General features: G+C 45.2%; 1 protein-coding gene across 6 annotated transcripts in view; it reads left to right on the forward strand.

Moving 5' to 3' along the window:
* The window catches only part of NTAN1 (N-terminal asparagine amidase), a 413,363-nt gene that overhangs the window by 224,565 nt on the left and 173,309 nt on the right, over nucleotides 1-15,489 (forward strand). The window lies entirely within an intron of this gene.

A 15,489-nucleotide genomic window follows, 5' to 3' on the forward strand; every position in this document is an offset into this window, starting at 1 on the left:
AATTTTAGCCATCAGTCATGTCGGGGGGGGGGGGGGGGCGAGTGTAAGTGAATTCTTTCCCGGTTACCACCTTTCCGGACGACCGCCAGGAGCTTGCATGTACCGGTGGAGGGACCCGACAGGATGTGTCCCGATGTCTACGGACCCCAACACGGTGGGACGGTAGGGAAGGGGGGGAGAGAGATAGAGAAAAGAAGAGAAGGTTAGAGCAGCAAACAAAAGAACACATATCAAGCAGGCAACTGTTATACAACAAAACATACAACCACATGAGGCCATGAACAGGCAAGTCGCTCAGGTCTAGTCGGATTCCCAGGGGGCCACCAGATCCCGAACCCGAGGGCTGGGCCTGGCGGCCGCATGGGAGTCCAGCTCCCCCCGTCGGACTTTGCAAGTGGGGTGGGTGGCTAGAAACGGGGGGCTGAGGAAATGCAATTGCGATACCAATCGCCAGACATCTCCTAGGGTCCCGGATACATCGCCAATGCATCCGGGAAGGGGGGGGGTGACACAAGAACATGAGGAAACCCACTTTCTCGGGTCTCCCACGTGTACCAGCCTAAATGTGACATGTCAATAAGAAGGCACCTAGAGGGACAGGAAGGGGACTCAGGAGGCAGTGTATGCGGGCAGGATCGTAATGTCCAGACAACGGTCCGTAGGCCAACCAACAAACAAAACGGGCCGTATTCCCTTTCGCCACAAGGGCAAATGGAATCAAAAAAGAGAAAAAATATGCAAAAATAGCCACTGTGCGATGCTTCAGCCATGTCCTTGGGCAGATTTTTTAGGTGCTTCCCGGTTTCGAGGACGTTGTCGGGAGGGGACCTTCTGCCACAGTGTCGGAGGAGTGGGCTGGGTAGCCACTAGATCCCAATCCTGCAGCTGGGGAGGTCGAACGCCCAATTCTTCACAGAAGGCGCGGAGGTCTTCAGGATACCGCAAGGATGCTGTCTTGCCTTGATGTTTAGCTGTAAGGGTGAATGGAAATCCCCAACGGTAAGGGATGGCAGCATCCTGCAAGGTGCGGAGAAGCGGCTGGAGAAGTCTGCGTTTCTGTAGCGTAAGCCAGGAGAGATCCGGAAAGAGTTAGACTGGTGTTTTTTGAAAGGTCACCACCCGAGCCAGGCGGGCCTGTCTCATTATGTCCTCTTTAATGTGGAACGAAGTGATTCTGCATATGACATCCCTGGGGCTCGAGGTTGCATTTTTGGGGCGCAAGGCCCTGTGCGCTCTGTCCATCTCAATAAACTTGGTAGGGGGCTCCCCAAGAAGGTCATTAAATATTTCCTGCAGGATAATGTGTAGGTCTTCCGGGCCGTCCGCCTCCGGTATCCCCCTCACCCTTATGTTATGCCTGCACCCCCTGTTATCCAAGTCCTCCACATGGCGTTGCATATCCCTCAGGAGCATGCGATGGTCGGCCCCCTGCGCTTGGGTCCTGTGGATCGCTATTTTGGTCTCTTGGATCTCCTCCTCGGCCATCTCCGCCCGGTCCGCCAAGTGCTTAAGGCCGGAATGTAGCATTTGTATTTCCGCTCTACATGTAGATTTGACGTCTTCGATCAATTGCTTAAAGTCCTCTTTAGTGGGAAATGCTTGCAGGTAGTGTTGCCACGGCGGGTGCATGGGCAGTGGGGAAGGCCTTTCAGGGTCACCCCCAGCTGGGTGCAGGTGAGGTGGCGGTGCAGGTCCGAAACTCCCAGACCCACTCGCCCGTGTAGGTGGGGCAGGTTCAGCGGGTAGGTCCCACACCCCCTCCCAGGCAGGCACAGGGGCTGGGGGGGTTTGATGGCTCTGTCCTTCCTCCCGCCATACATGCGGTGGGGATTGGGGAGCCACTGCGGTGTCGTTGTGGGCTGGGAGCCCATGATGAGGCCAGCCTCTGGGCCTTGGATGGAGGCGGCCGGGCCCCCGGGCTCAATCGGGGGGCCCCCCATGTCCCTGATACGACCGGGACAACGGTTCCCCTGGGGGGGGGGGGGAGGGAAAGTCAGTATCATCCAGGGATGGGGGGACCCCAATGAACTGGCGGGGAGGAGGGGGTCCGACACCGCTCTAAGCAGCCCGGGGAGAATCAGCGTGCACTGCATATCTGTTGGAGGGGGGGGGAGGGGAACCGCAACTCAAGTGCTCCGGGCGCTGTCCAGGCTCCATGCAGCCCCCTGCCTCCCCCCAGCCATCCCCTCTGTCAGGTTCCCACTCCGTTGCGAGGCATGGGGGGGCTTCAGGCCCCAGTGTTGTGGTCTCTAGCCCCTGGTGGCTGTGCACTGCCCTGATGCCTGCGGGGGGGCTGGACTCACGGGTGCCAGGCTCGGATGGCGTCATGGTAGGCCTCAGGCCTAGTCCGGCGGCCCGAGGCGGGGCCGGGAGCGGGGATACACTCACCCCGCCAGAGGTCTGATCGGCAGCGCAGGAACCCGGTGGCGTCTCGGCCTCCTCAGGGCCCGTGGAGCGGCCGTTCTGCAGGCTGGATGCCGGGGATGAGGCCCGGAAAAGTCTCCGCGTCCGGCGCCATCTTGGGAGGCCTGCCGGCCGGGGGATCCGTCGGCGAAAAGAAGGCCTGGAGGCCCGTCACAGGTCCTGGAGGGGCTGCGGAGGGTCCCCTGGTGGAAGCAGAGCTGGTGGCCCTCGATCTGCCCATCGGATGGCAGTGGATTGTCCCCCAAAGTGCCGCTGGAGCTGAGCTGGTGGGAGAGCGAATGGATTAAGCGTCCATTCGACTCGACTTCCGGTCACGCCCCCCCAACATTATTCTATTTTTGATATTTTGTTTTTCTTTTTTAATCTACAGGAGGTTGTTTAGTGTTGGTACCCCTTGTTATTTATTTCACTTTGTATTTTTGAAATGTACCTGCCTGCTCACAAATAATCTGGCCTTTTGGAAGGAAAACACATTACACAAGTATTTCATCAAACAAAAAAAAAACTTTATTTTGGTCGCTAGAAACTAAAAATAGGAACGCAGCGCTGGAAAAACTTCTTAACTCTGGTGCAGCCTTTGGCCCCCAGGGCAGACATGAACAAATTCTAATTGAAAAAATTGGTGGCCTGAGGAGTAGATATCTCGGGGAGAGAAATCTGGTCCCGAAGTCCTATAGAGCAGGAAATTCAGATGCCATTTCTGTCCCCAGCATGTGGATCTTCAAGAGGCTGCATCTTCTGGCAGACCAGACTCAACCCAGGCCATCACTCTCTCATCTTCCTTCGGCACTTCCCACCAGGCATCCTTCCAGGCTGTGGCTGGGCTCCTGTAGCTGGGGCAGGAGGAGGAGGGCGTTGGTCGACCTCCTGGCTGCCACTTGCCACAGCCTCCCCCCGACTGAGGTCTTCCTGTGTATGAAAAGGGGACATAGTTTTAGTTTTTTGATCATCAATCACACCATTTTGTGCTCCTGGCTTTTGCAAATTGAATGTTACCAAATAGAACAGACTATCATTCTGAGCCCAGCATTTTTCTTTCCCGTCCCAATCATTTTTGGTCACTACTGTCTCTTGATATGTAAACCACTTTGAGAAATCACAACTTACTGATCAATAAGAACATCTAGTTAACATTAAATGTAACACAAGAAATATGTTTAACAATGCAATACCTGTTTCAAGCTGGGCCCCACCACATGTTGCTGCCTGGAAGGCCCAGATTGGACATCAGAAGCCTCAGCTGGGGGTGAAGGATGCCTTGAAGGAAGCCTGGAGAGTGGTGGCCTGAGTGGTGGCCTGGGTACCCCTTGGTCTACCAGAAAATGTCAAAGTGAACCATCCTGGGGTAATAAACAGCATCTGTATCTTCTGCTCTCAAGGACTACAGGTGCTTCTTTCTCTCCCTGAGATATGTAAGCTTCATGGCCCCAATTTTCCGATTCAGATAGGCCATGTCTGCCGTGGGGAACCATGATCCGCAACAAAGCAAGCAGTTTCCCCAGTGCTGTGTTCCTCTTTGTTCTGTCAGTATAAAACTTGTTGTGGAACTGCCACAGGCAGGGCATCTCTATGTACAGTTCTATGAATAGCTCCATAAAGTTTTCATTTGTGAAAGGATCCATATTGTCTGCAAGACACAACACAAGACAAACCCTCAAATCCTAATAATGCCATTAAAAACCCTCCTAATCTTGTCCCAACATCGGCCTAGATAGAAGCAGTCTAGTCTAGTGAAGCACCAAGTTAAAAATGTTACCTTCGTTTCCACGTTTGTCGCGTCCGCGCCTCAATCTCTTCCCAAGTCGTACGGACAATGTTGCGTTTTATATACAGTGCGCATGTGTGAAACTCCGCCCGCCCCTGACGTTCTTTCCAGACTATTCCCCGCCCCTTCGCTTCTGGCGCAGTGGGGAGAGCACATGGCGGAGAGAATGCAGGTGCACACTAATAGTTCCACTAACGAGGAGGAGGGTGAGGAAAGCCCGGAGCCTGAAATGTCCCGATCCAGGAAGACAAGATTTAAGGCCTCAAATATGTCTTTTGGAGAGATGTTGGAGATGGTGGACATATTGAACAGGACCGACTATGATGGGAAGTATGGACCTTACCCAAACCCAAATATCAGAAAGGCCAAGATCATGAATAAAGTTGTGAAGAGTCTTTTGAAGAATTTTGGGGTACACCGATCCAAGGATCAACTGAGAAAACGCTGGTCAGACCTGAAACTGAGGGAGCACGAGCAGTACCTAAGGATCAATCGTGTTCTTAAAAAAAGTAAGTAGTTGTCGTGTGTTCATATGATTATTCTTGCTTGAATACTGCTCCATGTCCTTTGATTTCATGTTGTGCATTTTAAAATGGCCACTTTCAAGGTCATGGTTTCGTTCATTCGTATGAAACATCGTTCTGCAGGGAAGTATTCCAGCTTAACAAAGTGTCCCCAATAATGTTCTCACCTTGTAACTCGGCCCAAAAACACAATTGTACAACACTTCCAAGCAATGTTTGATTCCTATTTCGGCCCTTTGCGTGCTAATTAATCTTTTTTTTTACATTTTCATAGGGGAGAGAAGACTCGGCAAGTATGAGGACACCAGGGACCACACCCTTCCCAAAGAAGGGCAACTTCCAAAAGCAGGAACAGATTAGCAGGAGCAGGAGGAGGAAGGAGAGATTGTGGAGGTTGGACAAATTGTCACCACAACAGGTGAGTGTCAGAGAACACAGCTTCCTGTAAGCTCATCGGTGTATATCACCATATTTGGATTACATGGTGTGTTTGTTTGCTTTGTTTTGTAGGTGATGTGGAAGAAGATTCCCGTTTTACCAGTGAAAGTGCCCAGATCTTGATCGGGGAGATAATGGGGTGCAATGGGGATTTGGAAATTGTCCAACAAAACATCAATGATGTTAAAAATAAAATGAAGAACATCATTGATGTTTTGGGGAGAGTGTGAAACAACAAAAACTAGATAGGGTTTTATTTTTGCTATTTTAAAAACAAAATGTTGTTGTATTTTTCCAAATTAAAAATTTGGAAGATGCACAGAGTGTGTAAACATCTCCCATCATGGGGGATCAATGTACGTGTTTTGTGGAAAGTGTCTGAGATGAAGGGGTTGCAGCCCCAAAGCATGTACATTGATCCCCCATGATGGGATATAGCACATGTTGACACACTGTGTGCATCTTCCAAATTTTGTTTTTTTTCAGGGGTGACACCCCATGTGATGAAGGCAATATCAGCCCAGTTTGTACATACTCATGTCTGATATTGTATTGTATTCACTTTTCAAAGTTGAACTTTGTAAGTTCCTGTGTTCTGTATTTTACGGTTTGATACATGCCTGTTTACACAAAAACAACAAGGAAAAAAAAAAATCTGATTAAACTCTGTTTTAGATACACAACATCTCTTGGTTTGTTGTAAAAACCTTTTCAAAACGCACATGTGAATGTGCTTGTATTAAAAAGTTGAATTCTCAACAATGTGTGGCTTACTTTTTCATTGCGCATAAAATCTATTTGGAGTCAAATTTGAGTTTGTGCTGAGGAGTGTGATTTACTAAAGGCAACTCCACTTTGCACTCCAAGTGCAGTTTCAGGTGTTCTTTTGCAATGCACTTGTAGTGCATAGTGGATGTGCCTTTAGTAAAAAACACCCACAGTGAGGTGTAAATTTGGACAATCATGCCATTTTCCTGCCATGGTGCTGAAAATGAGCACGATTTTGGTCAGTAATTCACTACATACATTAGTTACCAAAAACAAGGTGTGTGTGTAGCAGACCCACAACATAATAAGATTATCTGAAGAAGAGACTGTCCCCTCATCTCGCTCTGAACTTGGGTTTGCACTGTTGGTGAAAAAGGCACAACTTAAAAAAAAACTGGCAAAGTGGGAGGCCACAGTCTGCCATTCCTGTGGCGTTGAAGGACACTGTGTAGTGAAACAAGAACAAAAACTAGTAATTTGACAAATCAACATTGCAAGCAGATTAGACACCCACATTTTTGGTAAAAATTCTTATAACATTTTGTGAACTGAGTATTTAAAGCCTAAAGTATAAGGTCCCCTTATGAGAGTCATAACCCCCCATCCCACCCCATATGATGGGCTCTTGCTAAAAAATGAGGGGGGATGTTTAGGACAGGTAACCCTCTCTACTTGATTGAGAGCTGAATGCCTAAATAATGTGTGATACTTTGGGAAGCCCCTCCTTACTTACACTATTGGCAGCCCACCGGACAGGTAATAAGTTTCATAATAACTAAATGGAAGCACATTTTGACATTCTGCTAGTACATAGCAAGACATAGCATTTGAAAGTATTGAGGCAGGCCCTTACACTACATTCTTTGGTGAATTCGTCCATAAACGTGATCATGAAAAAGGTAGGTATAGTGTGTATTGGGTTTGGTCAAGTCATCAGATAGAAGATTGCTATCAGCTGAGGTAGCAGTTGGGGAAAGGGGGGTTACTAATGAGTTTGGCACACACTCCAAAAAAAAAAAAAAAAAAAGGTCACTTTGCATGAATTGAAGCACACACATCACATTTGTTGAGATTTTAGGGGGTGTTTAGGGGAAAGCAATACTATGGAGCTGACAAAAGACATTGGTAAGTGACTAGACTATAGTTTTATGGACCAAGAAGAGCATGGTGGGGAAGTTAGTGAGGCAAATATGCCTGAGGACAAAGGGGCAGAGCATATGAATTAGAGCATATTGCAATGATGGTAATTAGGGAATGAGGAAAGAAATGCAAGACATTAGCAATCAGGAAAAAACATAGAATGTGATGTTTAAGGATAAAACTTTGAATAATATAGTCCTTCTGCAGGAGCTGAATGATGGCAGAACAGGTCTCTGGAATAATGATCCCCAGAGCCTGGGGGGAGATGCCTGTAGAGAACTTGAGGTCCTGAAGACTTCTCCCTGTCGCCAAGTAGCGCAAGGTGGCAATGAGCCTCTGCTCCGGAGTGATGGCTTGCCACATGCAGGTATCCTGCCTACTGATATAAGGGGTCAGCAAAGCCAGCAGGCGGTGAAAAACGGGGTCTGTCATCCTGAGAAAATTCCTTATTCTCGCGGATCTCACAGAGCAAAGGCATGTGCGAGAACTGGTGACGCTGGCGCAACCAATTCTTGGTCCACAAATGCCTCCCCTCCCTGTTCATGGACCGGGCTTGTGTCAAAGAACGAACCCCAACATGAAGCCCCTGCACAGCACAAACTGTACGATGAGTACGTAGATGAAACATGGTTTGAAAACGGTCGGCTGGTCAGAACGGACACCAGAAAGCACCGATAAACAGCAAGGCCTGAAAGAACGACCCGAATAGCAGAAGCAAGCAGACAATAAAAAATGCCATTCAAAGCGTACTATACCAAGATATAGTCCACAATGAGAAACAAATACTTAATGACTGCACGCACTGATTATCAGATACGCAAAGACAAGCACAAATTGAAGAGCGGTAGCGATCTGAATCACAAATCTGAAAAGCGCGAATTGTCTCTCACCAAACTTCTACTAACAGACACGAGATCAGCAGAAGGAGCCTAAAGGGTGCCGGAACGTGGTGCTGAACTTCCCTTTTCTAGTCCCGCCGTACATGGCTTACGTCACCGCGTTCTTGGCAACCGCAAAATCAGACAACTTGGTCCGACCGTGTGTATGCAAGAGTTTCGGACACAATCTGTCAGACAAAATCCGACAGATTTGGTTGGCAGAATGTCTGACCATGTGTACAGGGGCTAAGAGTGCGTGGTATCCCAGAATCCATCATGGATCTTAACCAAGCCATCACCAAATTGTTCCATAACCTTGTACCAGACAAACCATTATCTGCCTTTGCCTGTGATAGAATGCATAGAGTACTGTGGCCCAAACCAACTCCTGACAAACCTCCCAGAGATGTTATAATGTGCATGAAAGACTTTATTACCAAGGAAGACATCATAAGAGCCTCCAGAAACTCCCCAAGAATTGAGCTTGATGGAGTCAGCCTACAGATATACCCTGACATTTCCCCTGCGACACTAAACTGAAGACGCAGAATGAAAGAAGTCACTAGCATCCTCCAATCTGCTAGAATTAAGTACAGATGGGGGCTTCCCTTTCAGACTCTCTATAATGCACAATGGCTCTACCCACACGGTATATAATGTTATTGAAGGGAAAGATCTCTTAATCAAGCTGGGCCTATTGGAACAAGAACCATCGCATCGCCCTCCTGTCACTCCCAGATCATCTCCTATATGGTCTACACCCTCATCCAGGCGCACTCAAAGGGATCAGAGAAGATGGCAGCACTCTCTTCAAAACCAGGCTGACTAATTAGCCTAATCGGTTACTGCTGCACGAAGGTTATTTTTTGTTCCTGAAGTCAGTTAATTGGTTTGGCTTGTGTTTCTACAGTGCCTTGCAAAAGTATTCGGCCCCCTTGAACTTTTCAACCTTTTGCCACATTTCAGGCTTCAAACATAAAGATCTAAAATTTAAATTTTTTGTGAAGAATCACCAACAAGTGGGACACAATTGTGAAGTGGAATGAAATCGATTGGATATTTTAAACTTTTTTAGCAAATAAAAAACTGAAAGTGGGGCGTGCAAAATTATTTGGCCCCCTTGCGTTAATACTTTGTAGAGCCACCTTTTGCTGTGATTACAGCTGCAAGTCGCTTGGGGTATGTCTCTATCAGTTTTGCACATCGAGAGACTGAAATTCTTGCCCATTCTTCCTTGTAAAACAGCTCGAGCTCAGTGAGGTTGGATGGAGAGTGTTTGTGAACAGCAGTTTTCAGCTCTTTCCACAGATTCTCGATTGGATTCAGGTCTGGACTTTGACTTGGCCATTCTAACACCTGGATACGTTTATTTGTGAACCATTCCTTTGTAGATTTTGCTGTATGTTTGGGATCATTGTCTTGTTGGAAGATAAATCTCCATCCCAGTTTCAGGTCTTTTGCAGACTCCAACAGGTTTTCATCCAGAATGGTCCTGTATTTGGCTGCCTCCATCTTCCCCTCAATTTTAACCATCTTCCCTGTCCCTGCTGAAGAAAAGCAGGCCCAAACCATGATGCTGCCACCACCATGTTTGACAGTGGGAATGGTGTGTTGAAGGTGATGAGCTGTGTTGCTTTTACGCCAAACATATCGTTTTGCATTGTGGGCAAAAAGTTCGATTTTGGTTTCATCTGACCAGAGCACCTTCTTCCACATGTTTGGTGTGTCTCCCAGGTGGCTTGTGGCAAACTTTAGATGAGACGTTTTATGGATATCGTTGAGAAATGGCTTTCTTCTTGCCACTCTTCCATAATGGCCAGATTTGTGCAGTGTACGACTGATTGTTGTCCTATGGACAGACTCTCCCACCTCAGCTGTAGTTCTCTGCAGTTCATCCAGAGTGATCATGGGCCTCTTGGCTGCATCTCTGATCAGTCTTCTCCTTGTCTGAGCTGAAAGTTTAGAGGGACGGCCAGGTCTTGGTAGATTTGTAGTGGTCGGATACTCCTTCCATTTCAAAATGATCGCTTGCACAGTGCTCCTTGGGATGTTTAAAGCTTGGGAAATCTTTTTGTATCCAAATCTGGCTTTAAACTTCTCCACAACAGTATTACAGACCTGCCTGGTGTGTTCCTTGGTCTTCATGATGCTCTCTGCGCTTTCAACAGAACCCTGAGACTATCACAGAGCAGATGCATTTATACAGAGACTTGATTACACACAGGTGGATTCTATTTATCACCATCAGTCATTTAGGACAACATTGGATCATTCAGAGATCCTCGCTGAACTTCTGGAGTGAGTTTGCTGCACTGAAAGTAAAGGGACCGAATAATTTTGTACGCACCACTTTTCAGTTTTTTATTTGCTAAAAAAGTTTAAAATATCCAATAGATTTTGTTCCACTTCACAATTGTGTCCCACTTGTTGGTGATTCTTCACAAAAAATTAAAATTGTATATCTTTATGTTTGAAGCCTGAAATGTGGCGAAAAGTTCAAGGGGGCCGAATACTTTTGCAAGGCACTGTATACCCATCTGTGATTCAGGGAGTGAGGACATAAGAAGAAAGAAGATAGGGGAAATGAAGTTTTTCAGCTCTTTTTATTTATTTTTTTCATTTGGTTTTTTAAGCTACCTTGGTCTGAATTCCCCCATTCTCCTCAAAGTGTACTGACGCGACTCCTCCCTCCCACTGCAACATCCCAGATGAAAGCCTCGTTAAGCTCCTGTTTTATAGTTAATCAGCTTAAAGATTAAAACTATATGCAACATATCTCGTTCTAAGGCATGATCACTCTATTCAACTCTTTCTTCAAAACTGTCGGTTTTTAGCAGCACGGGTGGTCTCAACAGTTGTGGTCATGTCACATACTCCACTACATCAAGACTCAGGATATTACCCCCCCCCCCCCTTTTTATATATATATATATATATATATATATATATATAGCTCACAAGATTTTTCCTTGATCCTTTAGCCCCTCCTCTCTACCCCCCTTTTTTTAATCTTTCCTCAACACAGATTATTCACTAACACTGAGGGGCAACTGACTTCCCCTGCGAACTTGCTTCAAGACCAGCACTCCTATAGTGGACACCACAGATATGTGAGAACAACCTTGCTTGTCCCCTACTGCCCCCCCCCCCCTTTTTTTATTTTATTTTTATTTACTTATTTTTTCTTCTTTCAATGTTCAGCCCACTAGTGTTGATTGAAGTTATGTATAACATATGCTGGAAGACTCTTCCCCCTATAATATTTCAAACTATCTCAAACTGGGTTTCACCACACTAACCCCCTTATGATTCAACTGGATCACATTCACACCCAAATGGTCTGCAGTGATTTAGACGCTGGAAATTAGAACATAATATTTTGTACAACCACTATAGTCACACAATTTGCCATTGCTATTAATTCACTTATTGATCCCCTATCTCCTATACACCGCCTAGAGTTTCCCTCCCCAGTTATCAATGGGTCTTAAAATGTTCTCCCACAACGTACAAGGTTTCAACCCCCCACAAGCTAAAGAAAGCCTTTAGATATTACAAGAAATTGGGAGCTGATATTATCCTAATGCAGGAAACACTCCTCTACCTCCAATCACCCACACTATTTTGATAAATCATACAACCAAATCCACTATACCACCTTCTCTAATAAGTCTAGAGGGGTTGCAATTTTCATCAAGAACTCTATCGCCTTTGAGCTTCAAAACATTTATAAAGATGATGAGAGCAGATATATCATCTTGAAGGGCAATATAAACAGACGCAACATTACCTTAGCATCAATTTATGCCCTTAACGAATCACAGGCATCCTTCTTCATGAAATTTTTTGATACTCTAGACAAATACAACTCCCCACATATGATCGTTGGAGGAGATTTCAACCTAGCAGCCCACCCGGCCCTAGGTAGAAGCAGAGTGGTTCCCGCCGCGAAGGCCTTCACCAAGCATATTAATCGATCCCTTAGCAAACTCCAGTTAATTGATTCTTGGAGAGCACACAATATTGGTATTAAAGCCTACACTCATTACTCCCACCCACACGACTGTTATGCCAAGCTAGACTACATCTTCTGCACACCTATATTACTAGCTAACTCCTCCAAGGCCTCAATCCTCCCGTGCCCATGGTCAGACCACAATATTGTAGCCTTCGAGACCTCACACATTGGTTTAGCCCCTACCCCCTTTAATTGGCTTCTTAATGACTCACTTCTATCAGACCCCCTCCATTCATCAGCAAATTAGATCTCACCTAGAAGAATATTTTAAAAATAATACTTCAGAAGAAGTTCTTCCCACCTCCGTCTGGGCTGCACATAAGGCTGTTCTGAGAGGACACATTATCAACATTGCCGCAGCCAAGAACAAAGCTAAACCTGCAGACATAAAATGCCTTACCAAGGAGCTTGGGACCTATATAACAAACTGAATCGCTCAACCTCTCCAGAATTAACCAAACTTATACAATCCAAACGCCAAGCACTAAACACTATTCTTTCAGAAAACACAGAAAAATCTGAGATTTCCAAGGGCTAGATTTCTGCTGCAGGGTAATTCAGCCTCAGCAATGTTCGCTAGAAAGTTAAACCATGACTCCAAACCTCCCCATGTATATAAATTACGGAATCCAAAAGGAAACTTAATGACACACCCTCAAGATGTACTCCAGATTTTTACCTCTTTTTATAAAAATCTTCTATCAGGCCCCCAAACCCACCCTCAACCTTCTGCATTGGATTGGCTAAATGCCCTTTAGCTCCCAACACTTAATGATCATCAAATCGCTACACTAAATGAACCCTGTACAGATGTTGAAATCTCTAACATAATTATCTCCCTCAAAACTTCAACAGCCCCTGGCCCAGATGGATTTTCATCTACCTACTACAAAAAATTTGCCCCCCTGCTGACCCCTAGCCTCACCAGAATGTTCAATTATATTCTGCTGGGCGGTTAATTCCCAGAAGAGATGCTCCTGGCAAATCTATCCCTTATTCCCAGACCACAAAAAGACCATACTCTACCACAAAATCTCCGCCCCATTTCTGTCCTTAATAACGTCTTAAATTATTTGGTAGATTATTGGCTAATAGACTAGCTTCTGCTATAACCTCATTGATTCACACTGACCAAACTGGATTTATCCCAGATAGACAAATTGTAGACAATATCAGATTGGTTACCAATATTATTCAGGATGCAAACCTCCACTCCCACCCTCTCTGTCTACTTGGTCTCGACATACATAAGGCCTTCGATAGTGTCAACTGGTCTTATCTAAATCATCTGCTACCAAAATGTGGCATTTCTGAAAAATGCATCCATGGGTTTAATGCCCTATATCACCTTCCCCAAACCAGAATAAGAATACCAGGAAACAACTCTGACTTCTTCCCCCTGAGCAGGGGGACAAGGCAAGGATGCCCACTCTCTCCCCTTCTTTTCGCATTAGCTATTAAACCTCTTGCTCTCGCCATAAGAAATAATATCAACATTAAAGGATACCTTAAAGACCCTTTCCACTTTAAAGTGAGTTTATATGCTGATGATGCCCTCTTATTTGTTACTGACCCACTTATTTCTATACCTAACCTACTCTCTGAACTCCATGCTTTCCACAGGCTATCTGGTCTCTATATTAACTTAAACAAATGTTCTGCTCTTCCCATAAATTGCCCTCCAAACCTTATAACCTCACTCAAGAAAGACTTCAACTTCACATGGTGCCCCCTCTCTTTTAAATATCTCGGTATTCATATCACAGCCTCCCATGACCTTTTATATAAAACCAACTATCCCCCCTCTATTCTCAAATAAGTTCCCTTTTGAAATTTTGGTCATCTTAACACATTTCATTCCTTGGTAGGACCATCCTTCCAAAACTATTGTATTACTTTAGAGCACTTCCCATCAATGTCCCCAAGACTAGAAGCCCTCCAACGTGAGATCAACAAATGTATATGGAATAATAAAAAAACCCAGATGCAGCTATTCTCTCATGCATAGGACACAACATCTTGGCGGTCTTGGCCTCCCACACCTCTGGTATTTTCTGGCTGCTAGACTAACTCAGCTACAACAATGGTTTTCCCCTAACACCAACATTCCCTGGTTGAATTTTGAGACCTCCTCCATAGCTCCACTTAACTTAAAAGGAATCCTTTGGCCCACTTCCAAAACCAACCACACCCTCCTCAAAAAGAACACAATAGTGGCCAATTTTGTGCACTTATGGTATAGAATCAGACAACTTCAAACTTTCCTCACGAATTCCTCCGCTAGCCTTGTACCTTGGCGATCCCAGGTTACCTACTGCTTTTCAAGATCCCAGCCTTTTTCGGGCCTGGACTCAAAAAGGACTTGCCACACTAAAATCACTGGTATTCAATTCAAAATTCCTCCCTTTTGGTGAGCTACAAACTAAATTCAATCTACCCCCCTCAGAAATTTCACATTACACATTAATTCGGGATTTTTACTCAACCCATTACGCACTTCACATTACCCCTCCTAGCGCAGTGTTTGGACACATTTGTATATAGTCTTCTAGAGACAAAGGTTTAATTTCTCAACTATATGGCTACCTCAATAATCTCGTTCAACCTGAAAAGTCTGACCCAATGCTGTGATGGGAAACTGAATTAGACTGCACCTTCTCCTTAGATAAATGGTCACATATGATTGAGAACCTCCGTAAAAGCAATCACGCAGCTGCCGTTAGAGAATCCCCGCTTAAATTACTCACTAGATGGTATATGACCCCTTCTAAAATTCAATAATTTTACACCGCAACTCCCCCGGACTGTTTCAGAGGCTGTCCTGAGGAAGGTAACTACCTACATATATTCTGGAGCTGCAAATATCTGGAGCCTATGTGGCTTACAGTGGTAAACAGATTTGAGAAATCATTTAAAAAGATCACCCTCAATCCACAGATTTGTCTCTTATACGCCACAGTTCCTGATATCCCCCCTCCCTGCAACAGATTAATCCACTCACTGGTTAGCACTATTCAATGGATGATCGCATTTAATTGGAAATCGCAAAACCTACCATGGCCTCAGATAGAATCCAGAATGGAAATACTTAAATTATCGTAAAGAATCCACCATACACTATACGACAATATGCATACCTTCAATAATAAATGGATTTACTGGATTTCACCCACAGACTGTACCTCATAATATTATTAATTGACCCGGATGACAACACCTCACACTACACAAACCACTCCTCCTGCACAATATGTACTATTATTTTATTACATCCCTTTTCTCCTTTCTGATATATTAATGCTCCCTCTGTTATGTCTGTGTCTAATTTACAGTATGATACAATGTAGATCATGTTCTATGTCTATATACATTTCTTGCACTGTAACCCATACTTGCATATACCCTATACTGTTTGAAATTGTACAATTTCCTGTCTTCCAAATAAAACATGTTGTAAACAGAAATATCTGAGTGGCATTTCTTACCCATTTAGAGGTAAGCACACAGAGAGCACTGAGTGGAGCACACGAAGAG

This window comes from Lithobates pipiens, unplaced genomic scaffold (assembly GCF_037356315.1).
Source record: "Lithobates pipiens isolate NorthernLeopardFrog02 unplaced genomic scaffold, aLitPip1_a1.2 Scaffold_22, whole genome shotgun sequence".
In the NCBI taxonomy this organism is placed as follows: Eukaryota; Metazoa; Chordata; class Amphibia; order Anura; family Ranidae; genus Lithobates; species Lithobates pipiens.